The sequence below is a fragment of the Nyctibius grandis genome, chromosome 7, assembly GCF_013368605.1.
Source record: "Nyctibius grandis isolate bNycGra1 chromosome 7, bNycGra1.pri, whole genome shotgun sequence".
Classification (NCBI taxonomy): Eukaryota; Metazoa; Chordata; class Aves; order Nyctibiiformes; family Nyctibiidae; genus Nyctibius; species Nyctibius grandis.
This window is the reverse complement of record NC_090664.1, coordinates 3406705-3428515: the sequence shown is the minus strand read 5'-3', so window position 1 is coordinate 3428515 and position 21811 is coordinate 3406705. Positions and strand designations below refer to the sequence as shown.

Below are 21811 nucleotides of genomic sequence, written 5' to 3'. Positions count from 1 at the left end.
TGGCTCTGCGCTGGACTCTCTCTAGCAGTTCCCTGTCCTTCTTGAAGTGAGGGGCCCAGAACTGGACACAATATTCCAGATGCGGCCTCACCAGGGCAGAGTAGAGGGGGAGGAGAACCTCTCTTGACCTGCTAACCACACCCCTTCTAATCCACCCCAGGATGCCATTGGCCTTCTTGGCCACCAGGGCACACTGCTGGCTCATGGTCATCCTGCTGTCCACTAGGACCCCCAGGTCCCTTTCCCCTACGCTGCTCTCCAACAGGTCTGTCCCCAACTTGTACTCGTACATGGGGTTGAATGTCGTCTGGTATCTGTTGCGTTCTTGAACTTCTGATGAAACATAGGTTCTCCAGCCTGGTTATTAAAATTACTTCACAAATGTCTCTGTCAAACCCATTTGTGATGTTAACTTAGTAGTCCAAGCGTTTCCAGAGACAGACAACATTATAATCTAGAGATTCATCATATGGATGAGGTGCTGCACAGGAGTCTTTACCATTCAGCTCTCTCATTTTACCATTTAGGCAGTTTCGTGTTGCCTCGAAAAAGGCTGAACCACACAAATGCTTTTATACCATTTCAACGAGAAGTGGCGTTCAGGAAGATGGAAGGACATCGTTGATAGTTTGAAAGGACTCTGAAATCTTTGTGAATCTGATACCCTTTAGAATTTTTCTCTGGCTAAATTTGTGTCCTGTCATGCTTTGCAGTTGCTAATCAGGTGAAGTTAGGCCATTTTCAGTTTCTCATTAACCAGATACTGTGAATTTTTTATTAAAAAGTAGTTTTTTAACCAAAGATTAAATAGGGTTGCCTCAGATAGAAACTAGTGTTCAATTAAATTGCATATAATGATAGTTCTTATTTGAATGACACTAATTTGAACATACAGTGTGAAGACCTTTGATGTATGTCTTTTTTAATGAACTGTTAAAAGAAAATATCATACAATTAATGAACAAACCTGCAGTTGATTCTTATCCCTTTAGCATTTTAAAACTGATATGTTATTGCATAATTTTTTGTGCCATTGGAAAGCAGGGCAAGAAAGGCTTCCCTATTACTAGTAAGTGAGATGAGCTGATGCCAGGGGCAGAGAATTTTTTCTGCTTATTCAAATAAGGTTATGATTGTCACCATTGTGTATTTACCAGTTTCCTTAACCTGACTACTGCTGTTGGCTTAAAAAAAAAGTAAAATTAATTTCATGAATGTTGAATATGATTAATATTTAAATAAAGTTTATCACAATGAAATAATAAAAAACCACCAACAACTGTGCTTCACTAAAGAGGTTGTGTTCTTTACTAGTTTGCATGTTTCTAGGCAGTTTAATTTGGATATATCTTTCCGAGGTTAGGTTATCCTCGACTTGCTGAATGCAAAAATAAGCACTAAGGTCAGGGCTGTAGCCTCAGTAAGGATGAATCTTTACTGACTGCATTTTGTGGTTTTGGGGAGGCATTTCAGAACTTGTTCTATGTGCTGTTCATATTTGTGCTGTGTGGAATGTTCCCTCTTGAGAAGTTGCACTCTCTCCCCAGGTAAGTGGTTAAAGGCCTAATTTGCATTTTCATGCATATCCATGGTTGTAAAACTTAATTCTTCAGAACCACCTTCCGTATTCAATCAATAATAAAGTGGTGGGATTTTTTGGTTTTGCTTTTTTCTTGTTGTTTTTTTTGTAGGTTTTTAATAAGGAGGAAAAAGCTGCTTGCTAATCGTCCGGCTGCTGAGAACTAGACCTTTGAGGTATACTGGAAGAGTCAGTACTTCCTAAAAAAAGCGTCACACCTTAAAAGCTGTTTGTTCTCTTCAGGTAGACACATTGTTCTAACAAGACCCACTGTCAGTGTACTTTAGATTAAGCTTAAGGCTGGCTCTTATTGGATAAGAATTTGAGAGCCTCTGGCACTTCTAACTCTACAGAAAAGGTAACAGATTAACTTTGACCCAGTTAGAAATATTGCAGATTGTGGTATCTTTTAGGGAGGTGGGTGTGTGTGCCAAATTTAGATTGGCAGTCACTGCTGTGTATTTCCTATCGTGAGAATTTTCCCCTTGAAGTATCTCTCTTCTTAAAATACTTCTTTTTTTCACACAAGAGATTCTGATGCATATGCTGGTACTGACAGTATTGTCTGAGTGACATGAACACCTCAATAAACGTTATCTACTTACTATGAAGAGACATGAATATGCAGCTTCTCTTACTTGTAATGAACTGCAGCCTCAATTTGTTGTGTAGGATTTTGCCCTCCCTCCGCTTTTGGCTTTTTGTATAAAGCCTCCTCATTGCTGAAGTTTTGTGATAAGTTTTGTTACATGTAGAGCAAAAGGATTTAAAAAAAAAAAACCAAACCAAAACAAACAAAACCAAAACAAAACAAACAAACAAAAAACCCAAAACAAACAAAAAAAAGGAGAAATGAACAACTGAGAAATTTTTATTTTCCTAAGAAGACTAAAATAACTAAAAAGATTATCTTTGTTTCTGTAGATGATCACATATGACTTTTTAGTTAATTGTGCCTTGATTATGTTTATGCTTCTGAGAATGTAAGATCAAGGGCCGTATCTTACATGCCTTTCTACCTGTTTTGTTCAAGCTGCTGTGTCATAGCAGTACTGTTGAGTATATTTAGCATCCTTTCATGTCCAGTAAATTGCAGATATCTTGTTTCTGATGTTTCTGGCTGCAGTTTTTTTGTTGATGTACTTTGGGCACTTTCCGGAAGGCTTTTTATTACTTACTGTTCAAAAACATCTTTAGCTCTTTCCACACATTCTAACCAAGTGAATGCATATGTCAAAACATATGTATAGCTTCAGAGTTATCTGCTTCTAGAAGCGAGCAAAAGCTGTGGTTCTTGAAGCTATTCTGGGAGAAAACAAGGACTTGATATGCTGGGTGTGAAGGTGGGAAAGTACTGAAAGGGAAGGTGAAAACAGAAGACAAAGGAAACTATTTGTATTGCTGCTTGGTCTTGAGATGTAAATTCTGATTTGCAAAAATAATTACTAATGGAATTTCCATGGATAAAAATGGTGGAAAAATGTGACTGGGACAGATATTCCTGTGTGCTGCTCTCTCGGTTTGAATCCCATGATTCAGATTTAGCACTGGGTGCTGCTGAAGTGGGAACTGTGTGGCTGGATGGTGATCAGGTAGGCAGGGACAGCAGAGAGCTGTGGATCATAGAGGAGTTTCCTTGGTCAGATCTGCTAACAAAGGTGAATTTTTGTTCAGCCTCTTGCAGTATGCCACAAGTGATTGTCAGACGGCACCCCACTACCCCCAAGGATTTATCTTATCTCAAACCTGCTGAGTACTGCAGCTTTTTGTGATCTTTCTTTGAGGTGGCTGAAGTTCTTGCGAATGAGGATGAGAGGACACATTGGAATCATGCAGTTGAGTGAGGTAGAGGTGGTACGAGTACATGTATGAGTACAAGTTGGGGACAGACCTGTTGGAGAGCAGCGTAGGGGAAAGGGACCTGGGGGTCCTAGTGGACAGCAGGATGACCATGAGCCAGCAGTGTGCCCTTGTGGCCAAGAAGGCCAATGGCATCCTGGGGTGGATTAGAAGGGGTGTGGTCAGCAGGTCAAGAGAGGTTCTCCTCCCCCTCTACTCTGCCCTGGTGAGGCCGCATCTGGAATATTGTGTCCAGTTCTGGGCCCCTCACTTCAAGAAGGACAGGGAACTGCTAGAGAGAGTCCAGCGCAGAGCCACGAAGATGATGAAGGGAGTGGAACATCTCCCTTCTGAGGAGAGGCTGAGGGAGCTGGGTGTCTTTAGCTTGGAGAAGAGGAGACTGAGGGGTGACCTCATTAATGTTTATAAATATGTAAAGGGCAAGTGTCATGAGGATGGAGCCAGGCTCTTCTCAGTGACATCCCTTGACAGGACAAAGGGCAATGGGTGCAAGCTGGAACACAGGAGGTTCCACAGAAATATGAGGAAAAACTTCTTTATGGTGAGGGTGACTGACCACTGGCACAGGCTGCCCAGAGAGGTTGTGGAGTCTCCTTCTCTGGAGACATTCAAAACCCGCCTGGACGGGTTCCTGTGTGACATGATCTAGGTAATCCTGCTCCGGCAGGGGATTGGACTAGATGATCTTTCGAGGTCCCTTCCAATCCCTGACATTCTGTGATTCTGTGATTCTGTATGCAGTGTTCCCCTGAAAGGTTAGGATAAATGAGTTACGACTTAACAGATCTGCTTTGTAACAGCCTGTGTTAGGGGGGCTGCTTGTCTGAGTCGAGTGGGTACCGTGCCTGGGACATTGTGCATAGGCACTCTGTTCAGAATGAATGCAACTGCCAATGTTCCACTTAAGCTTTTGGAATTGGGCTGAATATTGTATCATGGGACCTTTTTATAAGCATAAATTCTTCTCCATACCTCTTTCATCAGAAGCTTTTTTTTTCTGTTTTTGTTACATGTGAGCTCATTGGGTGTTTCCTCTTGAAGGCATAAATGTGTTTTGGTCCTGCCCTTTCTGTCATCAAAGTCTCACTAAGTACATTTGGTAATCCTCTGCGTAACTCTTCTTTTTTTTTTTCCTGACTCACATGATTCACGTCTAACAAAGACAGACACCTTAAAGGTTAAGTCCAGAACTGGTTCTTGCACAGATGTGGTGGTCCATTTGTTCATGGTCCAAATCATGCTATGGATCTACTGACTACTGCCAGTCTGAAGGGTTTTCTCAGTTTTTCCTTGCAGCTTGTTGAGAAGCTGGGTCAGTTTACTGGCTTCAAAGAAAGGTGTTTGGCATAACACTTTAATCTGAAGTCTCCCATCTAAAACTGTAGATCATAATAAACCAGCTGCATCCAGAACAGCAGAACATAGAACATACTGGTTTTCCTTTCAGAGTCCAGTATGGCTGAAAAGCATGCAAAGGAATACGTGGAAGCTATTCCTAAGCTCTTTGCCTTCTTCAGCTATTTTGAGGCATTTAATTTCACTCTAAGCCAGTTATAGAGACCTTCAGTATTGAAATATGGATTCTATATTTTCTCATAAATAAAACCTGGATATGGAAATTATGATTCTGTATTTTGGCTGTTTAAGAGTCTTGCAGAGTAGCAAAGAAAATTTTGAATACTTTATCTAAAAAAAAAAAAGTTCCCAATGAAGTATAAGTTTTACTAAAAAAGTGGTAAAATTTTACCTTTTTTATTTGTGTATGTAAGTTGTTGTGCAGTGCTGTTTTTGAAAGGCAGTGTGGGTTTTTTTGGTGCATTGGTTGGGATTTTTTTGTGTTTTTTTGTTCGGTTGGTTTTTGGTTTTTACTATGTGTTCCCTGTTGGCCATATTTGAGTTTATGCATAGTGGCTATGACTTGTACTATGTTGATAATTTCACTACTCAAGCTTGTCGAAACTCCTGTAGCTTGACTTTCAGAACAGTCGTCTTAATGTCTCGGTGCCAAGCCTGCTAATTACTAGTTAGCATTGGTCATAAATCACAGCTAAGCACTGTTTGTGTGTGTTACGAACAGGGTGAATTAATAGAGCTTTCTGTCTTGTTACATGCATGTTTTTCTTGGCACTTTTTCTTTGAGGGTATATGAAATGTAGTAGTTGTTCAATGTTGATCCTTCTCAGTTAAATGCACTGAAGTTCTAAAATAATATTTTATCTATCCTTTGGGTCCAGTAGTGCTTTTGGAAAGAAACGACTGGAAAAGATAAGGACAACTTTAGAGGTGCAGTGGTGTGGGGTTTTTTGGGTTTGTTTTTCAGTAATACTGATTTACTTAATTTTACACAAAGCTTGTATGCAAAAAGGTTCTCAAATATGTTATTTTTTTATGAAGTCTTATGAGATCTGGTGCATAATAACACATTCCAAGTGGGAGTATGTTTGCTATGTACTGTGCTATCCTTCATTTATGCAGAACTGTGAGGACAGAAATTGTATTGTTACCTCCTCTATGATCCAAAGGTGCTAAATTCTTGTGAAACATTCATATATACTTGCCAAAATGCTACTCAAAATAGCCTGTGTTCTGCAGTTTGTTGCTGCCTGGGTCAATGGGCTAATGTTAGAATTGTAAATAAAATGTATTTGGTGGGTTATGAAATCTCTGAGAGTAGGAGCGTGGTTACAAAAATTGCATGGTTCTACATAGGCTGTTTCAGGTTTGTTTTCTTGGGCGGGATTCCTGAATAGAAGGTTAAGAGAACTAATTTCTAGTCCCTCTTTGACAGTGGAGTCAACTGGTTGCTCCCAATAATTATATTCGACTTCAAAGGCGCCAACATCATAATTTCCAGCTTTGGCTCTGGAAGAGGGGGAGTATCTCCGCTATCCAGCGTGAATCCTGCTGCCTCGGTTGGTGAACCAGCACCGTGTTTTGGTGGGGTTGGTGAAGTGACTCTTGACTCAATGGGGGCTGCTTTAGGTTGTCTGAGGGGATGAGGGCTACTAGGAAATACTGCTCTGCTGTAGAGGAAACAATGCTTCTGCACTTGAAGGGAAAAGGAGTAAACAGACCAACAGCAAGGCTCTGTGTAAGGAAGCTGGAGTCCAAAAGCATTAATACAGATGTATATGAAATATAATATGAGGAAAAAACTGTTTTGGGTGTGTTCCTCTCTTGGTTGAATAAAAGCATACTTCCTCACTCCCATCCCTGGGTGTGGGAAGACAGACCCTTAAGTTTTGAGGAAAAGGGGGGTTTGTTTCCTTTCTGGATTGAATATAAATTATACCCCTGTAATTAGATAGTTTATCTAGGAAAAAGCTTTTAGATAACTAAGGCCAGCAGTGATCATACTAAAGAGCCCCTGGGGACTGGGGAAGTATTCTGCGTTCAGATTTTAAAATGAGTGCTTTTATAGCTTAACTCAGGGTTGTAGATGTCTGTGTAAAGTATCAGTGCTATTTTTTCCCCATACCTTTTGTCTGGCTCCAGAACACTTGTTCTTCCTTACGGGGGGAAGACACAATGATTGTGGTGCCTGTTGTCAGATCCCTTTTACTCCACCACCTCACTAGATGACACTGGGACCTCTTGAAGCAGTTCAGAAGGTGCCCAAGTCTACATATGTCATGTAATTACATAGACGCTGTTTTTGCAAAATTTGTGTGGGATTGTTTAACTTTCTCTCACTGGGGGACAATATAAATAAGGTTTTTCTATTCTACAGTTGGTGTTAGTTAGCACAAATGTACTGGCTAACAAGTCTCACTTGTGTTTCTGGTCTGGCAAAACAGTGTGCTAGATGGTTGCATCTACAGGGGAGTTTTAGCTCTGATCTTAATTCTATTTTTGAAGTGAATCTCCCCGTTGTTCCCATTTACTGGGTTTTCATTCACATCGTGGGGCAGTCTGGCAGCATATGAGCTCGATTTCTTTCAGAAAAAATACTAAATCAAAAGATTCTGTCTAGGATTACATCTAATAGGGTCCATTTGCTAATTAGCATTCAGTCCGTCTGCCTTGAGGCTTATGCTGACGATGCTTTTCAGGAAGATGGAGACAAGAGAGCTGAAAGAAGAACCTGCACTGACTGCCTGGTAGGAAGTGATGGCCACTGGTGTCTAGAAATCAAACTTGATTCTGCTGGTTTATGGAACAACTTGTACAATAATCATAAAACTTACAGACATTTTTGTAAGTATGTACTTGCAATTAAGTCCACATTAACTGTTTACAAATTAAGACAATTTTTCTGAGCATAGCTGTTGTTCCAGTAGAAGTGTAAATGTGGCCTTAGGTGTAGTCAGGTCTTAGTTCCTGTAGTACAACTTTTAATGCAAATTTTGCAGTGTTCAGCTTTTCTTCTATGTAGAAAGTAGCTCATATTTTCTGTGAAGTGGTGCTGATTTCTTTAAAAGGAGAAAAAGCAGCAAGATGCCTAGTAGCAAGCTTTAGAAGTCAGGGTTTTTTTCTGTGTAGAAACTCTGAGAATCCATAAAAGCACATGATGTATTTAATGTCCAGGATGTAAGCTGTAATTTAAACATTTCAAGCTGAATTGAATTAGCCAGGGTAATGCTTTTTACCAATAGATTGCTTTTTACCAATAAATTGCTTCGTCAACTGTTGCAAACTTGTCAGTGATAAAAGCTTCAGGCGTGTTCGTCTTCATTCCATAAATGTCGAGGTGTTTAGCATGGACAGGTAGCACTCGAGGCTCTGCAGTGGGCTTGCTGCCTTTGCTTTTCCTAATGAGGAAATTAGCAGTTAGTTCTGTTTCCTCTTTGATGGATGGTGGGTTTTTAATGATCCCCCCCCACATCCCGTTCACATTTGTGACATTTGAAGATGGTCAGTTAAGCATGTAGAAGCACACAGGAGTGTTAGGGATGGTATGTCTGTAGTAGACTCGAGGGGTTTCCAAACGTTTGCTGAGTAAAGGCCACTAGTTGTAATGGTCTTTAAGATCAGGAAATTGATCCTAACAGCAAAAAGAAACCAGCAAAATATCTTTAAAATCTGGTCGGTGATGAAGATATGCCCAGCTTTTTTTGTGCTTCTATAGAAATGCTGTAACATCAATGTAGCTTTGAGCAAATCTGACCTGATTTAAAATAACAAATTTAATGCTAAAGAGTGTCTTGTATCTGCTACCAGAGGCACTATAGCTGAAAATGACCTTCATATTTCTTCCTGTGCTGCAGATACTACTGTTGTCTGGTCACTTTAAAGATCTTCATATAGTCCTTTATGGGCTATTTATATTTAAATAACTAAATCTATACTTTGGGACTGGAAGAAGCTGTCCAGGTCACTTTCTCTGGTCTCCCTCACTCACAGTAACTAGCCCTTTTAATCATTGCAGTGGAGCCTTTCAAATTAAAAGAACACCGCATACCCCCCAAAAAGAAACAGACAAAACCAAAACCCCAACCTCAGCATATTCTTTTTGCTGAAATAGCTTCCATAGGCCTGGTACAAGGACTTCAGGAGTGGCTGGTTGAAATACTTTATTTTTAAAGAAGCGTTTCAACTTAAACCTTTATTGAATATGCTTTAAATGACTCCTTTCAGAATCATAGCTAGGTATGTTTCAGGGAAAATTTTGACCCAGGAATATACTAACTTTATGTCCAGTTCCTTCAGGATTGTTTGGAGCAGCAGAGAAGGCACAGCTCATGGTCATGATGGGAAGAGTGGAAACCCTTAAATCTAAGAGGCAAGAGTATGCATCTTGTATTCTTTTTGCAGGGGGCTAGAGGCAGGAGGATGCTCCTTTTCCAGTAATTAGGAGGTTAGCTAGTAGAGAAGGAATGTTTTTATTTTTTAACTTACCTGTGTGGTTGAAAGAAAAATTAAAGTGTCCTGATAAAGATTGCAGTGCTGCATCTCTGATTGATATTGTGAAACCTAACTCTGGTGGTGAAAGTAGCAACTTCTGTCCAATTACGAATAAGTCTGTTGGTCATTTCATTACCTGAATTATCTCTGGAGCAAATTAGGCCTATAATTCAAATGTAGCATTATTAGAGGTGAGTGGGGAGGGAAGAAGAAAAAAAAACCTAACCTTCATGGAAGTTTGGAAGGAGCGATGATGTTTTGGAGGGGTGGCAGTGACAACTTGGATCTTTATTTTACAATATAAATGAGTTTAGTCAACTTGAAACGCATACTGTAAAGAGGAAGTTTGTTGTGATTAATTACGGTGAGGTTATTTTTGGAAGGAGTGTTCTTGGGAGAGCAGAGGGCTTATTGATGTGCACTGTAACACGGCTCAGTGCAGCAGAGATTTTTGCTGAAGTCTGAATCTTGCCTAAAACCATTTTCCACAGCTTTCTGATTGATTTTTCTCTAGGACTATTTCACTCCAGTATAATTGGATGCTGGGGTGACTAGTACTGCTCTCCTGGTATTGATACTCGATTTAGGACTCTTGTCCTTGCTTTCTCTTTGTTTAGTGGCTTAAGTGCTTTGCTGTTGAGAAGTTTTGTTCAGAAGCAGCACGGATTGGGGCTGCCTGCGTGTAGCTGCTATTTTCGGATATAGCTAGCAGTGTATTTCTCAATTTTATTCAAACTTCTTGTACTTTCTGAAGACTTTCCAACTTTCTCTTCTCCCAGTTCCCCTCATCCCAGCCGTAGGTTTTCTGTTGATTCTGGTGTGTGCTTGCATGCTGGTTTACCTTCTGATGAGTATTGGTGTTTGAGGCACCTTACAGTGGCTGCTTCATTTAGACCTTCATTTTTGTGATCTTGACTCAGCTGTTTTCTTGCCTTTGCTTTTGAGAACCGAGTTCCCAATAACACTATGGATATTCAAGTACAAAAACTTGCTCTGTTTGTTTTTCATCATAGTAACTTTTACAGTTTCAATAACGTCAGTTATTATTCAAAGTCCCTGTTGTCCCCGTTCCCCCGTTTTACATGGATGTTGTATGGCACAATGACCTATTTTAGCCGTAGCATTTGGAAACACCTAGGAAGAATCCAGATTTGCATCTTCCTTTTCAAAAATATTAGAATCAATGCAAATTCCTTGGCAGTCGTTGCCTTAGCCATGACTCCAGTTCTTTACCTCATCTGGCTGCTTGTTTTTTCATATCAATCAGTGGATTTCTTTGATATGACTCTTTTCAACTGACCAATCTGTTGTGGCAAACTGTCTTTTTCTAGTCCTCCTTCAATCATTTTAATGTCGGTAGATCTGTAATGTGACCAGCATGAAGTTACCACTGGAAAATAACTGGAGCTGCTGTCTCCAAGGTTGCTGGTTCCTTTGAGAGGTTTCCCATCGGAACATGGCAAGGATGATTAGCATCACAGACGTTAATGGATAAAACAGTGTACAGAAAGCCGCTTTTTTAACGTGGCAGTGGAGTCAGTATTAGACTTGTTTATTTCAAGGTTTGTGTTTTTCTTATTTTTTCAGTAATTGCACAACTTTAAAAACGGTAAAATTTAAATTACTATTTTAATTTCAGTATTGTGCACTTGTCAGCTGCTTTTCCCAAACCAGGTTACAGTGACTTTTAGGAAAATGAGACTTGAGTACTTTTTGTTGGAGAAAAGAAAAAAAATCACCAACTTGAAGGGTTTTCTTGCTTAATGAAAAACAGAACAAAGTGAAGGGGAAAAAATTAAACTCTGCCTTCCATATGTGGTCATTCTCTTGGACTAGTTTTTCTGTAGAGCTTTTTTTCCCTGCCGGATTATTCCTGTTTTTACAGATTCTGGAATTCCCTTTTCACTAATATAGTGGGCAACCTTTTGAAGATGCTTGGATGGGAAAGTTTGGTTGTTGTAGAAGGGTGTCAGTTGCATAAATAAGAGTATGGAAATGAGTCTCCATCATTTTCAAGTTCTTGGAGAGGCATACTGGCCTCAGTGTCATTTATGAAGTGCTGTTCTGGTTTAATTAGGAAAAACTGTGATCCAACAATAGCAGCTGTTTCTCTAGGCTGAAGTTCAGATTTTAACCTGGCCTAACTCTTGCTGCTGCTGAAAGAACTAATAGTGCTCGGCCCAAATTGGATTAGCATGTGGATCCAGCTGGAGAGTTCTCTGGGAGCTGCAAGGAAGGTTAGTCTTCAGTCTGTTTGCAGCATGACAAAAGAAAAGCCTTGTGTCAGCACAAAGAAGGGGTGGCATGGAGACTGGGATTTGATTTTTTTTTTTGGTGGCAGTACTGGTTGATATGACAGTGAATTAGGCATTTGCTTCAGAAACTTGTCAAAATGAGCCTTGGTTGCATTGTGCTTTTGGCTAAAAATCTTCAGTGTTATAATTACTGACCATCCTGTGGTGGTTGTAATGAAGGATCTATGTTTATGTCTGAGATATTTTTTCCTTCAAGAATTTTTTCCTTCAAGAATTTTAAGATTTATATAGTTGGAAGAGCAGTTTATCCTGTGGATACCTTCATACTAAAAATACTAAATGAAGCCATGCACAAGTCAGTCTTGGAGGATGTGATTGAAAGATATTCCTAGGTAAGTGTTTAAAAATAGTATTTTGTGGATTCTGTATGTGTCTGAAATTTTGAGAGCTCAGGGGAGGAGCACAACCTGTAGCACTGCTCAGCTGAAGTCCTGCCTCAGATCAGCTGCTGTTAATGGCTGTGTAACTCCACACTTGGGCAACATGCTTTTGAGTTGACACTTTTCTGAAGCACTGGTTGTGGCAGCTGCCCAGTGTGGTGTAGGATGAAGGCAAGTCTTTGTTCCTTGTCTTAAAAACAACAAATTAAAGTTTTTCAAATGACACATCGTTCAGCATCCGTACAGTCTTGGCTTTAAACCAGTTGTTTAGGATGTGTGTTTCAAGTGAAACATTTGTGGGGTATGGAAGTCTTGTTTGTATGGATTTTCAAATGACTCCCCAAGTTTTTATTAAATGAGGAGCTTTCACATATGTTAAACTATAAATAAATAACTACACGTTAATCAGATGTATCTCATTTGGACTTCCATGCATCACTGAAGCTTTTCTTAATTTTTTTGTAAAGTCTCATTAGTAGAATTACTATTTCGGTATGAACAAGTATATGATATACCACTTTCAACAACAAACTTGAATAGGAATCTGGCAATTACTTAAGCAAATCCTTAAAGATGGCATGTGAAGAGTGGGAAGCTTTTGCTGTGGGAGAGCAACGTGAGACTTTCAATTCAGATTTTTGAAGCTCAGATAAAATGAACATCCATAGTACTGCAAAGGTGGTATCCTCATATTCTAATGTACAGAATGTAGAAATTACTAGAATATTTTATGTGCTGCTGGCCCTACGAAAGCAAGTAGCTTCAAAATCACAGTGAAACTCAGAACCTTAGAGTAGCATAAATATTGAAATAGGAGATGAGGTGAGATTTTGTGATATTTTGTATTAAAAAGGCTAATTTAAAGGGATACCATTACACTGTAGTGAAAGAGAAATTGCAAGATTTCTGTATTTTTTCAGGTCTTGGAGGCATACACTGCTGACAAAAATGTGGAATATATACAAAGTTGCTAATTTAGAGGAAACTGACTATTGGCAAGTATTTATTCACCACTTTTCTGCTACATCAGTGCCAGGCATAGCAGAAACCAGTAGCTGACGACTCAGCAGATGTTGAGAGAGAAAAGAGGATGTCAGATTTTCACTGACTTACCAAGTCAGTATTTTTTATACACTGCATTTGACTGAATGATTTAAGAATTTATGTGAGAAAATATTTTAAGAATTGTTTTGTATTTCTTTTGCCTAAACTCATTGTATATCATCCTCACCTTCTGTAAAGGACGAGCCTGTGACTTACCTGATTCTGTGTTCTTGGCTCGGGGCTGTGTCCTTCCTACCTGGCAGGAATCCCAGAAGGGGTCCTAGTCCACCTTCCATGTCTGTCCTTCATGCTCATCTGCTGCAAAACATAGCAAGCACACTGGACAGGTCTTAGGATATCACCTTATCAGACCTGTCCATTTTCTTTTCAGCTTTGTAAATGGATGCTTCTGTTGTGGGCTACAAAAGCAGCTCAGTATTATTAGAAAACTAAACAGTGGTGGCAGCAATTTGGAAGCAATGGCTTAGCACTTAAGCAAGACAGTTCATCTCACCATATTAGAAGGAGCGTAGTCTTGACAACACAAGCTTATTCCAACCTAACTCGGCCTTTGTTAGAGATAAAATACCCATTTTTATGACTACAGTGGAAGCTGTCTTATGGAAACAAAAGCATGTAACCGCCTCCACGTAACTGAGGTATCAAATTTGCATATTTTGCCAAGGTTGCTTAGAAGTGGCAGCAGAATATCCAGCAGAGCACATCTCTGTGATCCTTCTGCTCCTTGTTTGGCTAACACTTGACCAAATACTGAAGAGCAGAATTATCCTAACTTGCAAATGGCATTGCCCTAACTTTTCATTCCTTATTGTCCCCAAAATAATATCACTGGGGTAAATTAGCAGAATTCTGTCGAGCTATCTGTATCTTTCTCTTGCCACTTGTGCCAGTGAAGTGTCTTCTCCTACAATAGTTTCCTTTGTGCTGCCTGCAGTACAAGTGCTTCCAAAGACATTAAGGGCAGAAGATGTTACGAGACAAAGTGTAAGGGGTTGAAAGAAATTTTGGCTAGCACTAGAGATCTTCTAAGTTCAGTCCTCTGACAGACTTTTGTGGATTGGTTTAATAGAAGAATGTCCCACCTGGGATATTTTAAAAGTGCTCAACACTTAAAGTAGTTTTTATTGTGTTTGTGCATAAATTTTCAAGGGAAGAGCTGATGCAGTGTTGAGTAAGTCAATCCAGGTGCTCTTTGTAGAGTTATGTAGAGACTCATTAGTTTCCATGTAAATACATATAATTTTCATTTTACCCTTTTGAAATTTTCTGTGATATTCATGTCTTAGATGTTTTTTGAGTGGGTGGTTTTCTTGAGAACATCCTGCCTAATGTGCTTCAACTTTCCTTTTGCTTGAGTTGATCTGTAATACTTCTTGTTCTTAAGTAGAACGTGAGTAATGCAACCTGTACTGTCTTTAAGGTGTTGACCCTGTATCAGTACCAAGTATTTTAGTCTTAAAGGTTAAGTAAATCCAATCACTCTTTAGTTATTTTCTTATCAGCATGTAGATAGCTGTGTGGGTTTTATTTCTGCCCGAGTAATGAAAGATCCTACTGTGTCTAATTAATCTGTGGTCTGTTGATTAATACACCTTTCATTCCCAAGTCAGGAGATGTAAGAAATTATGTACTGGAAATGCTGTACAATTAGTTGTCAATGGTAATGTATAGATGACAAATTTCTTGTTCTTATCACCTTTCTCTCTCTCTTTTTTTTAATTTTTAAAATTAATATAACCGAGGAATTTAATCAATTGTATTTGTCACTGTATATGTCTCCAGAGAGTAAGTCCCACTCTGCAGCTTTCTCTAGATGGATGATTCTTCCAGACCAAGCAGTGGTGGTCTCAGATGTATGCTTTCTTAGCTTTAAAGAGAATGTCCTCCTTCAGCAGCTTTCACAACTGGTTTTGTTCCTCTTTCTTTCCATTTTGAAGCAGTATGGTTTTTTTTCTTCTCTTGTGGAGGCTCTTTGTTCTGCCTTTGTAAAATCCTGTGAAAATTCAAGGTGTATGCTGGTTATGGGGTTTAACCATAGAAGATTTTTTTGCCCTGGAGCTCTGCAGCTTCTGTCATTTCCAGTTGAATCCCTTAACCAAGTAAGTTCATGGACAGCATGTGCATTCAGATTTTCCATGTAGGTCAATTTTGGCAACTCCTTGTAGCTTGTAATGTCTCTGAAGCTGCATTGCAGTATGACTACAGATTGTTCAGGCATAGGAGTTTTCTTTTTAACTAATGTAGAAGACAAAGTGAGGTAAGCTTTGGCAAGCTTGGTCTGCAGCAACTAATTGTGTACTTGTAATTACACGCAAGCTTGGATAGTGAAGCCCAGGTTGTCACATTTCAGCTGTTGTTGGTACTAGATATGGGTGGACCAGTGCTGTGAGGTGTGTTTTTTTTTGTCTGCAGTCATGTTAAAGAACTAAAAATGAAGAGAAACTTGTGATTTTGGTTCCTTGGTTTTGCTAGACTAGAACTTTTTTTAAAAAATGCTGAAAACTTGCTTCCTTTGTCCCATGCTTAATTAAGTAACATATCCTATTTTAAATGGTTACTTTGAAGACATGGTGTTTATCAGGAGAATCAGCTTTGTGGCTCCAGCAGATGTTACTTTCATATTTTATGCTCCAAATTCAAGTCATGAAATGGTGGAGCTTTGGCTTTCTTTCCTTTATAAATATCTGTAAAATACAAAGTTGAACTTCTGCAAGATTTCACATGATACTGTCCTGTGTGGAAGTGTAGATCTGTGGGAGCAGCTCTGTAGCATGGTGCTGCTCCTACCCCTCCTCCTCACGGGGTTCATTTGGATGTTCTTGTACGTTTGTCAGAACGTTGGTTTGTATTTTGCAGAGCGCTGAAGACAGGAACAAGCCTTTACGAAAGCTTCTAAAATCAGACTTGAAATTAAAAGCATCTTGTAGTCTCCGTTTTTGTGGTCATCTGTAATGACATGGCAGAGCGTCGTTCCCCCTCAGCGAGAGAACAGTTCCATCGTACTATTTGGTGTAGTTCAGGCTCTTTGATTATTCACGTAGCTTCTCTTCTGTATAAAAGCAAAACCTGTGTGTCACAGAGCCATCAAAGCTGTTGCACATTTGCATAAAGCTGCGGGTGCTGTCGTGCACATAAACTGTGAATTGTACAAGGATGAAAGGAGATGAAATGTGTTATTTTTTCTCTTCTGACAAGCTTTTTACCCCTCTTTGAGTCACCAGCGTCAAACTGATGGGATTATATTTTAAGCAAAACCTGTCGCAACAATTAGAATTTATAAAATGGAAGAAATTCTGTGAAAAAACTGGCTCACCTGCTAAAAATAAAATATACTTTGATGTAAACATTCTGTATATGTAAGTTGTGGAGAAGTACAGCATTTTTCTGTTGAATTTGATCCCTTTGTAATTACTCCTCGGGGCTATCAAATCCACTAAATATCTCTACTCTCTCAGATCAGAGCAGAAACGTATTGTTGGATATCTTCATTCTGATAAAGCAGAAAAAAGCTTTGTAAAAAAAAATTGTGCTGTTTGTAGAAAACCTATTTACCCTGGGATATACGGTGTCGGTGGCTTGTCTCTAATGAGCTACAAGCCCCACTGGCATGAGTTACCTTCTCTCGCCCACCGGAGCTGTTAGCAGTTAATACAACCTTCTGAATCCGCAGTTCCTGCCGTTCTCAGTTAATAGATACAGCGATGGAGACTTGGGTCACCTTGGTGACAATACATGAAGCATGTGAGCAATTTAACTGAAGTCTCAGTTTATGATGCTGTGATGGCCAAAAACGTTTTCCTTGCAGGTGGGTGGTTCCTAGGCAGTCTTGTAGTCCCACCTGGAGCTTGGGAAAACAACTTGAAATTTCTAAGTACAGGTAGCACGTGTGGTCACGTTCCCAGCGGTGCAGTTGACTGTCACAGGGCGTGAGCATGAAATAGTGTTTGACTGGTAGATAGCCAAGTAATTGTTAGTGAAGAATAGAAAAACTTCTGGTGATTTCTGCAAGAGTAATTCCTTTCTTCTTTAATGAAGAGGTAGGAAATAAAACATGCAGAGAGCACTGAGAATGTTCAGTATTGGTTAGTGATCTTGATCACTTGATAACGTTTAATGAACTCTCATGTAGCATCATGAATCTAAGCATGTAAGTCATGCTTTTAAGTTCCTGGCTTGGATTTTAGAAAACAAGATCCTAAAAATACAGTAGAAAACTGATCCTGGCTTTTCAGAGTGATGTGGTAGCTAGAAGATGTGTTGTGCATTATCAGGAGGTGTAATATATGAATGAGAAAATAGCAGTCGCCAATAGGAGTTACATGTAAAGCTGGAAGCTGGGTTGGACTGGGCTGCTTGTCCATTTCTGTTGTAGATATTCAAGTAAGAATGGCGGAGGCTGAAAAGTTGGAGGAGGTTGGAAATACGCCACATTCTCAACGTGCCACAACAATGAACAGTGAAAAAAGCAGCATCATTAAGATTTAAGGATAACAATTCACTTCTGTTATCATAAGGAGGAGATGCTTGCAGTTTAACTTTCTTTGTAGTACTGAAGTTGTAATGAGCTGATGGATAGAAGCTGAACTGCAAAAAAAACATGTGTTGAACACTTGTAAGATAGCTGTGAGTAGATTTCTGGTTCGTTTACAGGGAGTGATTTGGAAATGAAGGTGAAAGATTGATGTAGCTCAGTTGAAAACAACCCGAGTTAGGTACTTATTTTTCATCTCTGGAGCCCTGCTTTTCCTCTGTTCCCATGGATTGCACTTCATGGCTCCAGTTTTTTAATTGTTAATTCTCCATACTTATCTGCTTTAATATTATTCTGGAGACTATTTACCATGGTTTGCAAACCATTCTAGTGGTCAACAGTGGTCTCTTCCTGACCCCCAAAAATGTGTTTGAGATGAAAAAGCTGAATGTGTTGGGGTTTGGGTTCTTTTTTTGTCTCCCTTCTCATTACAGCTGGTCTCATCTGTGTAGAGAAGAAGGGAAGTACTTGATCAGTGTTTTGTTCACAGAGGAAGAAATTCTGCTATCCAAGGTTAGCTTTAAATAGTGTGCCGTGGGCCATCTGTGTAAAGATGCTAATTGGTGATAGGTAATTGTTAACCCAAGGGTATAAGAAAAGCTCCATTTGTACGGACATCTAGAAATTCAGAGACTTGAGAAGAGTTGGAACTTTTGCTAGTCCTGTAAGGGCTGACAAAAGATTCTGTCCTTTGCCAGACTGACAGGTATGTCAGTAAAAGCATGTGCTTATTTCTACCAACAAGAGTGGCCAGCTCCATGAATTTGAATGTGACTGTAGAGGAAAAATAGCTTGAGAAAAAGTTTGTAACACTAATCTGCTGATAAACATGAGACACAACATAATGAAGAACTTGAAGCATGTATGAGAGTGAGAGCAAGGTAAAAGCAGTAGCTGGATACCAAAAATAATTAAACTCTTGGATTCAGGATTACCCTGCAAAGTCAGTGTTTTCTTTTCTTTTTGAAATAAAACATTTCATGCGGAAAACAGAAGACATGGGGTATTTCTAAAAATCACTCACTCTAAATTAGGCAGCTAGATCTACCTGCATCAGGATGCATTGAGTGACTGGAAGCTATTGCTGCTGAAATGGTTCTGTTACGTTGCATCCTTGTGCCGCTTCATGTAATGGTGAAAGGGCAAAACCTCATCAGAAATGCTTACTGAGCCTGGGAAGATGCATTTTATTTGGGATGCGCCTCTTTTTCATGTTAAGGCAAAGTAGATTCCAATTGTTTTCCCTGTTCTCTTGTGTTTTGCTTGTTGTATTCATAGCCTCTTGCATCCTTGGAAGCTGCTTTCCCAACCTTTCCGGTGAAATCCTTTCAGGTAAAATTGGATTGAACAAGGTTCTACATGGGAAGAACAGAGGGATTTGTTTGGAATTTTTTTTTTATTCCCTTACCATATTTCTAGCTAAAATCAGAATATTTTAATGTGTCCAAAAAGGCTGCTAGAATTGCTCAAATACACTTGGTTTCTTTAATTCTGCTTCCCCTGTAGTCAGTAGAGAAACTCTTGTTTGATTACAGTGGAAGGAACATACCTCCCCATAGTATAATAGTAAAAGTTCCAGTTATGGATTTTACCTGCAATTTCAGTAATTGTTTTATTTCATGTTGTACCCTTTTAGTACCATCATAGGTGTTGCCTGTTACATGGTCTAAGGCACAACTGCATCCAGGATTGGTGTATGGATGCAAACTCTTACATGTAATACCTCAATTACTGGTAGCAGTTAGCAGTCTAAATTGTTATAACCTGCACTGTCTTATTAAAGTTAGCATGGGTGGGGGTATCTAGGAGGCTGGGCACCTTTGGGAACAAGGTAGTGCAGAAATATCCTTAGCATACTTGTCTTTTCCCTAATTTCAGCTCAAAACTGCCTTCCTATCCTTGCTACTGTAAGTGTGGGGAAACAAACCTCAAATCTATCAGGACGGAATGCTTCAGCAGTCCAGGAACTACTTGGTGTGGAGTGCCACAGCTGTGGGAACCATCTAGGGAGAGCTGCTGGGTTTCCATCACATTCTTTCAGAGCTAAAAATCTTATTTCCATATGTTGAATATTAATGGCAACTTGACAAGCACTGTGATTTTTGGGAGAAGTGGTGGTTCTGAGTGTTTTCCACTTTAAATTCTGTAGCATGTAAAGACCAGTGATAACCCTAATAGAAGGGACAACCCTTTTTGTGTATTGAAGTAGACTCTGATACACAAATCTTTCTTCAGTAGTGCAGTGGAGAGTCTTTTGCAAGATTATGGTCAACTAAAAAAGTAACGTTTGCTGAAAGGAAATGAATTGTACATTGCAAAATAGGAGCCCTCGTCTCGAGGGGGTCAGTAGGGTGGATAAAAAACTCTTTGGTTCAGCTGGAGTGATATGTCCATCTTGGAGCAGAGTTGTGAGATGGAGAAGGTTAAGCTTCAAACTGGCTGCAGCTGTGAGGTTGGAAAGCTGTGCTTTTCAGAAGCTTCTCTCTCTTGCAGACTTGGTAGGGAAGCCTCTCAGCTGCAGCTGACCCTGCCCTAAAGACCTTGCAAGCGCATATTAGAAGATGTACATCCCTTACAACCAGACACTTTTAGGTATTGTTATTTACTACATGGTTCTGAAATGTCTAATGCATCTGACCATAGAAAAAGGCAAAATCTGCAGTGGTGGTGATGAAATGCTTGTCAGCAAGCCTCTCCCTTCTGGCTCACACACAGCTGTCATGTTGGGGTTAGTGTTCCTAGCGCTGCGATCTTGAGGTTATAACTGGAGTATCTCTTTGTTCCTTGGCTACCACAGCCCATCTTCCCAGCCGTAGCCAGGCCTTGCCTGCAGCACAGGTTAGCTCATCTGTCGGACAGGGTGGGGTTTGGAGAACAAGCGCTACTTCTGGGCCCCGCACTTCAAGAAAGATGTTGAGGTGTTGGAGCAAGTCCAGAGGAGGGCAACCAAGCTGGTGAAGGGTCTGGAGGGTCTGACCTATGAGGAACGGCTGAGGGAGCTGGGGTTGTTTAGCCTGGAGAAAAGGAGGCTCAGAGGTGACCTTATTGCAGTCTACAACTACCTGAAGGGAGGTTGTAGTGAAGTGGGAGTCCGCCTCTTCTCCCGGGCAACTAGCGGTAGGACAAGAGGACACAGCCTCAAGCTTTGCCAGGGGAGGGTCAGGTTGGACATTAGGAAGCATTTCTTCTCAGAAAGGGTCTTTAGCCATTGGAAGGGGCTGCCCAGGGAGGTGGTGGAGTCACCATCTCTGGAGATGTTTAAGAAAAGCCTGGACATGGCCCTTAGTGCCATGGTCTAGTTTCCATGGTGGTGTCAGGGCAATGGTTGGACTCGATGATCCCAGAGGGCTCTTCCAACCTGGTTGATTCTGTGATTCTGTAATGGTGCAGCCAGCCTGCAGGAGCTCTGGTTGCAGTGTTTCATCAGCTGCTAATCCATTTACAGTACAGCTAATCAGGTTGCTCTGGTCGGTACTTCAGAGGCTTTGTGCTACACCGTTGTAATCGAGAGGGCTGATGTGTATGAGCTGGCTTGTGTATGAAATCGAGCCGGCTATTACAGAGGAGACAAGGCCTTGTCTACTGAGGTTTGTAACTCCTTTCTGTTTTGTAACTCTCAATTACTTGCATTAACCGAGGATGTTTATCTGAAGCCAAGTTTTGAAGCTGTCTGAGTTTAGTCTCTAAATCAACCATTATTTGTTGGGAGTGGAGGGATTAGCGGCTTAAGTTTTTTCTTTTCAAAGTCAGGGGCAGTGCAGCTCATTCTCCTCCCTCGGTGAAAATATGTAGTTTACACCCACATTTGTTAGCTTAAGAGCAAATTTCTGTGTGACTGTTTCTGTTTAAGTCAATGTACGAGCAGCACTGTGTATGAAAACTTAAACAGAAAGTATCACGTTCGTGTACTTTTTTCCTTCGTTGTCATGCCAGTGTGAATTGTGTTGAAGTAGTTTCTTTACACTAGAAAACTAAGCAAAAGATTGTCTTTTAAAATACTGTAATAAGTAGTTGATCTGAAATTCTTGCTTCTGTCTCTGTAGAGCTGTAAACGTGGAGTAATCTTTGCTGTGGGCGTTGTAACTGTATTTGCTTGGATTGTCATGGCAGTAGTGTCTCCAGATTCTTTAGCAAGGCTGACTTATTATTCATGAAGAAATTACGAAAAAACAAACAAACAAAATGCAATCCCCCTTCCCTGCCCCAACAACAACAAAATTCCCAGGCAAACCACATA

The 21811-nt window shown here is 40.1% G+C and overlaps 1 protein-coding gene across 2 annotated transcripts in view; it reads left to right on the top strand.

Moving 5' to 3' along the window:
* The window catches only part of SEPTIN7 (septin 7), a 64186-nt gene that overhangs the window by 14665 nt on the left and 27710 nt on the right, over nt 1-21811 (top strand). The gene's annotated exons all lie outside the window — the stretch shown is intronic.